The 7,814-nt window shown below is 38.2% G+C and overlaps 1 protein-coding gene across 2 annotated transcripts in view; it reads right to left on the minus strand.

Moving 5' to 3' along the window:
* The window catches only part of Chat (Choline acetyltransferase), a 197,016-nt gene extending 189,646 nt beyond the window's left edge, over positions 1 to 7,370 (minus strand). For both annotated transcript variants that reach the window (XM_076813694.1, XM_076813608.1), the window contains exon 1: positions 7,285 to 7,370. The gene's annotated coding sequence lies outside the window, so the exon portion shown is untranslated. The remainder of the gene's footprint in view (positions 1 to 7,284) is intronic.
* Between the last annotated feature and the right edge of the window lie 444 nt (positions 7,371 to 7,814).

The following is a 7,814-nucleotide window of genomic DNA, read 5'->3' on the forward strand; positions in this document are numbered from 1 at the left end:
GTCATCTCTCGGCAAATAACTCGCTATGCTTCCCATCTAACAGAGAAACTTTTCTACAATATACAGGGTGTTTCGAAAGCATGGTACGAGTGAAGAGACGGTGATTCTGGGTGAAGAAATAAGTGGGAAACATGAAGAATTTTTTTTTTATAGAAAGCTTTATTTCAGGCAAAATCGATTTCGAGAACTTAATTGACGATTCTCGATTGTAACGAAAATGCGGGTAGTAGGTACATTGGATAATTAAAATTGTACTCTGATAACTTCAACTCGAATACTTTCTTAGGTTCGCAGGTTTCTTGCCATCGAAAATTGACGAATGGGGAAGATGACTTCAACTTTTTCCCACCAGTGACGCCACCAGGACACGTGCCATTTATCATCGGTGTGGTAAGAACATTGAGCTATAAGAATACCTACCTGGAGAGAGAACAGCAGTGGGAAGAAGTAGAGACGGCAGCGGTCCGAGGGAAATAGAAGATCACGGGCGAAGCTATCCTTCTTCTTTCTATTATCCCTCTCCATCTGTACTATCTGTGTTATGTATGTATTTTGTGTGCGCAGATAGCTTCACTCACATGCACTATACATCAAGAGCCTGTTGTAAGATAGGTTCACCCGTTACTTCCCTCTTTCTCGGACCGGCCGCCATTGCTCCGTTCTCTCTGCAGGTATTCTTCTTAGAGCATATAGACATGGAACTCTCACCGAGAGCCCGAAACTGTCGCCAACATCGTGCGAGAGAGAGAGAGATACTTTCTCGATGGAGCGAGCGAGAGAGGTAGAACGGGGGACTCCCAATCGCTCGCAATGCGCATGCGCCGGTGCACACCTCTCGCGTGATGTTAGCGACAGTTTCGAAGACAGGAGACATAAGGTGTCCATGCAGTTGGTCACCCTCTTCCGGGACACCCTGTAACAGCGACAGGGCTGTAAAATTTATTACGGCAGGCAGCACTTGAGGTCTAGCCTGGTCGTCTGCGTTGCAGATGTTTACATCTCAGGGTTAGGCCCAAATTCACGTCAACTGTTTAGATAGGACTTGACCTTGAGTATTGCCAGATGCACGTTTGGGGAAAGTCGAGCCGCCACGCCGGCGACGTTTTCCCACCGCGGTGTTGCTTCACCCACTGTTTTCAAGCGACCAATAGCAACCGTGATTTTCTCACCCCGGTTTTCGTTAACAGCCAATGATGCTTTGTAGTTTTCTTCGGAAAGGTATGTACGCCTCGCAGGCAGGTAGAAACTAGCTTTGAATAAAGGCACAACACGTTCACGAAAGTTAGGCTTGTACGCAATTATTTTCCCTTATCCATCAAAAGGGATGGTCCTTCGAGTGAAGCTTCATAGTCGGCACATCGCGTGCAAAACCTAACAACACCCGGACGATCTGAATGATCAACCATGGGTATTAACGTAAGGCAATGAGACCTCCAGTAGTATATGCTCTAAGGCCGGTATTCATAGCCGCTACTTATTCTTAAGCAAACGCTTAAGCATTCGGCATCCTTTACTAGCTACTAGGTGTATGAATACCGGCCTAAGGTATTCTTATAGCTCAATGGGTATAAAACATTAATATGTAACTACCAACTTTATACATTCCACAAATTAAAAATTCGCGCGCAAACCACTCGCGCATGCGCACTCATGCAAAACCGCAGTGCATGAAGCGCTAGTGGCGCCCTCTGCGCCCGAGCTTTGCGTCATCTTCTTCATTACCACCTAACAATTAAACAAATTCGATTACCCGACAATTTCCGCAGAACCCGGTTATCTTTGATCTAGGAAGAGGTAGATTCGATTGTTATATATGACGCCGGTACGGCGCAATAAAATTTCAGGGCAAAAACGGCGACGTTAGAGCCCGGGGATTATCGTGGACCTTGATATCCCTACAATAAATGTTATCCTCCCTCGGTCGCGCTGGTAACGAGATCGTATCTGACGGCGTTGCGTGTCATTTGCATATTTCAGCCGGAGGCGTCGAGTGGATCCTTGCTTTTGGCAATGCGGGGCGCACGAGGGCGGCAGGAACGGTTCGATTTACATTTCGCTATCGAGAGTACGGCTTTGCCCCGAGGCGAGGTGACGAATGTGGTACGGGCAACGTGACAAGAGTAAAGAACGTTTCATCAATTTTCGCGTGTTACCGATGGTAATTAAAAGCAAACAATATATCTGTGCCAGCTGATGTCGCGGGCCTGAAATCGATTGGCGGGAAACTTAAATTAATTTCAGAATTTTTTTGAAGTAATTGATTTTTATATTTTTTCTGCTCCGTCTATGCTCTCTCGTACCTAATTCATTTTTTTTCGTTATTTCAGGTCGCAACAACTACTGCAACAAACTATTTGAATTTAACCCTTCGTGGTCACACGGGGTGCGTCGAACCCCAGAATATGTATTTGACAATATTTCTGTAAAGTTTTAGACCTTGGTAATGAAATTTAAGAATCTTGTGAATTTTAACTAAAAAATACCTTTTGTCCACAACTATTTTTTCAAACACAAATTTCAACATATCAAAATTTACATTTCTAGGGGAAGAGTATTAGAGTATTGCGAATGTAGGGTAGACCGGGGGCGGTAGTAACACTTTGACTTTGGAATAAGCTTATGCAAAAAGTATTACAGTTACAACAACAGTTTCTTTACGAAAATGTTACTTACTTATCTGACATTATTTGAGCCACAACAGTTTCGCTGTGTGTCAAGTAATATTCCGGTTATTAATAAAAAATGAGAAGCAGAGAAAGTGTTACAACCGTCCCTGACCCCGGGTCGGTTGTAACACTGCATGCAGTCGATAGTAGCACAAATTTAACTTTACAAAATTAAAATATTTATTTGATTTTAATTATAATAATAAATGAAGAAAGTAAAATTTATAACCAATTATGCGGTGTCGCCATTGTGGCAGAAATGGAAAACGTTTTAGCTGGTGCAGTCTTCATGTGATTAATCCTTACATTTAGTACATTGCACCCATTTTTTATTTGGTTTGCCTGTGCTGTGCTATAGGAATCTTCTTTGTCACTATTCGGCCCTGTCCCGGTACAACCGACCCCGACTGCCGATGTTACAATCGCCCCGTCTAGGTTTTGGAACTTAAATTATTAATTTTTATTAACCAGACATTTAAAAGTGATAAGTAACGATCATTATTACTTTAAAAATGGCCAGATTAAATATTAAAAAATAGAGAGAACACGTACTTGCAAAGGGAGTATTTATATTACAATTTTAAATCAGTAAGGAAAAGTTACTTTAGGGTATCGAAAAGTTATTTTCTTCACTATGCATGTGTATTGAGTATCTATACTGCTAGGATATGGATGCGTGTATTCGAAACGTCATTCTTCATCATATATCCAAAATTTGTGTTAATATCTGTCATATGTTTTGAGATGTTTAACGTGTTAAAATCGCCCCCGGTCTACCCTATTCATTACTCTCCCTAATTATCACTCGAAAGTTAAAAGATTCAAAAATACAAAAATGGTGACTTAAAAATGACGCTGGACTGCAGTGAACCCGGTGTGACTAATTAGTGATTATAAGAAGGCATAACCACGGAGGGTTAAAACTTATTATGCAATTTGATAAATTTTAGATATTTGAAGAGTTATTCTGTTGGATTGGTATCCTTTAGATTATACTCTATGGAGGGTTTTATGTTGGATGACGTGGTTAATAGTTATTATGGTACCTATCACACATGTCACATGATGGAGTTCTTGATCTTTGTTATGGAGGTAACAGTGGGTAATTTTAGAACTTATGACCGATCCTTATTTTTCAGATTGTGACTTGGTCAGTTCTTGATAAGAGAAATTACACTGTCCAACAGCCATTTTGGTCTGTAAGATTCAATAACTGTATCTTATAGATTTTTGTGCGCTGAACGCGCATCCGCAAACCGTTTGTCGCCATAACCCTCAGTTTTCGAGAAATTCGACTTTGAAAAAAAAACTGCAAATTTTCAACTTTGAATATTTTTTGTGTCGAAACAGTAATAGTTATTTGGTTATTTGTCGACGCCGCACGTTTTGCCAAACTATTTCGCTTCTGTATTGAAAACAAAACGTGACTTATCACTTCTGTTGGTGGTTTCCGAAATAAAATTTCTGCTGCATCGCGTGGAGTAGTCAAATTTTCTTCCAGACTCTTAGTTTTTAAAAATATATACCTAGATATCTACAAAAATTGGTGCATTTCGGGTGTCCTTTTCCCTTTGATCGTTGTTTAAACATATTTAAATGCTTATAATTCAATAATAACTTATATCAATAATAACTTAGTTCGCGAGGGTTCGTAGAATAATTTGATAGACAATATAACCGAATAACTATTATTGTTTGAACACAAAAGATGTTCAAATTTCAAATTTTGCATTTTTTTTTTCAAAATCGAATTTCTCGAAAACTGAGGGCGACGGCGATAAACAGTTTACGGATTCGTTTTCAGCGCACAAAAATCTATAAGAAACGCCTATTGAATCTTACAGAACAGAAAAAAGTTCAATTTTGTTGGACAGTGTTATCATAGAAATTGCCTTTTATGGAGTGCAAAACGTGGACCGATATTAGATTTCCATTTATCATTTCAGGTTCTTTTTATGTTTTGTTTCACGAGAGAGTATATGTATATTTTATCAAGAGATACATTATTGTTGTGGGGTACAGATGATATACAAGAGATTACTTATCTATACCTACCCCAAATTCTAGAACATTTTAATATCAGTTTTGAGGATCATTCCAATGAATTCCTATTTGACTAAAGATAATAAATATATAGGTAATTATACCTTAAGCCACGTTCACATTAATCATGTTGTATTTCAAGGCAAGTAAAATTGAGAGAATTTCTACTTCACTTGAAATTTGAAAGACAGCTGAAAGGATATTTCAAGTCAAGTAAATTACTGGTTCACATTAGTAATGTAGGTTCAAGTTACTTGAATTCAAGCGGCTTGAAGTCAAGTAGGCAACTTGACTAAAGCCTCGTTCAGATTAGTCAAGTTAGTTGACTTGAAGTCGCTTGAATTCAAGTAACTTGAAACTGCATTACCAACGTGAACCTGTTATTCACTTGACTAGAAGTACCCTTTCAAGTTTCTTTCGAGTTTCAAGCGAAGTAGAGAGTCTTTCAAGTTTTACTTGAATTGAAATACAACTTCAATATAGTGTGAACGAACGTACAAGTGTAAACTTGAAGTCACTTGGAGAAGCTGACTGCTTATTGTTTTTGCAAAGTAGGGTTATAATCATAAAACAATGAGTAACAAAAGAATAGGTGGAATAATGACCGTTTCTCTTTAATCATTTTTCAAAAATATTTTTAATAACTCTATATTACTCGACGTTATTTTTTCCGAATACATGATTATGTACACATTAATTGAAAAATAAATGCCCAAGAAAAAGCATATACAATCTTCTTAAAAATCATGCAAGAAGTGAATAAGACAGAGAAAACAATTTGAATACACGAAATTTACATACAACTTTAGAAAACTTATAACGGGGGCTAATTTATCGCGACCCATTTTTTTGACGATAAAGTTTGCCGTTTTGAACGGTCACTTGTTTACTAATTTTGAAATTTGAAACAGTAGCGCCATCTTCTGCTAACTACAATAATTGATAATTTAAAACAATGCCATCTATGTATGTATCAGATGATATAGGGTCATTTCGTGGGAGACGCGCCACTTTTTTTCGATTGCTTATAAAGTCTTAAATAAATACAACTGAAAATTTAGGTAAATGTAGTTTGATTTTTTATTTCAATCTCTTTCACAAAATAACATATTAAATAAAAAAAAACTTTATTTTAATATTAAAATAGGCTTTCTAAAAAACGTCGAAAAAGTGCATCTAACCCCAGAAATGAGGGAGAGATGCAGTTTAGATTCTGGGGCGATGCGCCTACTTATTGGTACCCTCTTCTCCCTACTTTCATTTTTTTTTCTCTTCTACACATATTACAGAGGGGAGGATACATATTACATGTTTCGTCGAGCCATTTTGAGCACTCCGGGCAACGAATCCAATTTACTCACAGTTCACACAAATTTTTCGCCTGAAATCCAACAGAACGATAAGTTTTTTCAACTTTAATGAACTTAAACCGCAGGATCGATGTGATTCTTTTAATAAGGTTATGTTTGTAGATAAGAACACGCGTCTTAAGCGTTGAAACAGTGCTGCCACTTATGTAGTGTGGCCGGAACAGGAAATAGTGCATCTCTCCGCTAACAAGGGAAGAACCCGAAAATTCAAAAAATTCTGAAACATTGTGAATACGTAGGGGATTTCCTCCTGGTTACAACGCAATTTTTGTTTACTGTCCAAATTCACTCGAACGGGGTGAAATTAGCCCCTGAAAATTCGACTGTTTTCCGATTTTGTGTTATAACTCGGGAACTGTAAGAGATAGAAAAAAAGTTTCAAGACAAAAGTTACTTCTTTTAATTAGATCTAGCATTTGGTAAAAAAAATATTTTACAGTTCACGAGTTATAACACAAAATCGAAAAAAAGCGGATTTTCAGGTGTCAATTACACCCCCTTAGAATGAATTTGGGGAGCAAACAAAAATTCCGTTGTAATCGGGAGGAAATTCCCTACATATTCACAAAGTTTCAGAATTTTTTAAACTTCCAGGTTTGGGATGTTCCCTTGTAAGTGCTTCTCTCCCGGAATAACCCTACTGTTTATTTTACATGAATTTCGTTTAACCTTCCACGTGACTGATCGGCAAAAAATAGTGTCCAGCGGTACACTTGCTTCAAGTAATGTTAAAAGTAACCTTGAAGACAACTGCCACTGCTAAACGCAAACTTGAATTCAAGTAACTTGACTAATGAGAACGAGGCTTAATGCGAACGAGGGCTTACTTGTTACTCAGCTTATTTTTAGTCGTTACTTCTTAAATGTTTTCACTCATCATCCACTGTTTGAACTAAAATTATTTTCTCTCGACATTCAATCCCTGGACATTTACGTTACAATATGAAAGATTCCGACAGTCACATTTTGGCAACCCTGCAAGGATTATATCCAAGAAACTGAAAGAAGTCTTCGCTTGGATCCGCAAGGCTGCCAGTGAGAAGAGAATCCTATATAAGTTTCTTCGCTGTCTCATCAGAATTTCATGCTACGGTTTCATGGTTTCCTCCTTGTAATTCGTTGCGCGGGGATTGGTACAAGGCAAATATCAAGGCTGCCGTCTCCGCGGGTTTCGCTAGCGAAGGATAAACAATGCTGTGACTTACCGTGGCAGAACATGGCGAGTTGTCCCTGGAGAGACTGCCGAGAGTCCCTAACAAACGACGCGGGGTCCCCAACACCGCGTGCCGCCATCCCTCTGCAACAACGAACACAATATCCTGTTATTTATCGTGGCACATTTTTCAGACCTCGCGCGACGTAACATCTGCCTTCCGAGAAAGGGGTAGCCATGCCTGTTGAAGTTATCGAACGAAATAATTAGCTTCTATTAAGAAATTGGTAACGAAATTATTTGTTATAGAAGAATTATTTTATTTAAGAGAATTTTTATATGTAGTTCTGTATCTTAGTATTAATTCTACTGTCTCGCTTACATTCTATATAGAAGCAAATAAATGTGTAGAAAAATCCTTGTCGCAAATACTGTGCCAAGTGTTCATTCTTTTAATATTTTAAATCGTAGAAAACAAGAAAACGGTGGTAATGAGACATTATAAAACTCCATCAGGATCATAACGTAAATGCAGGAGCTTAGAATTTTTAAAGCACCGTTTTCCAATCACTATTTTCTGCT

Source organism: Andrena cerasifolii, chromosome 1 (assembly GCF_050908995.1).
Source record: "Andrena cerasifolii isolate SP2316 chromosome 1, iyAndCera1_principal, whole genome shotgun sequence".
In the NCBI taxonomy this organism is placed as follows: domain Eukaryota; kingdom Metazoa; phylum Arthropoda; class Insecta; order Hymenoptera; family Andrenidae; genus Andrena; species Andrena cerasifolii.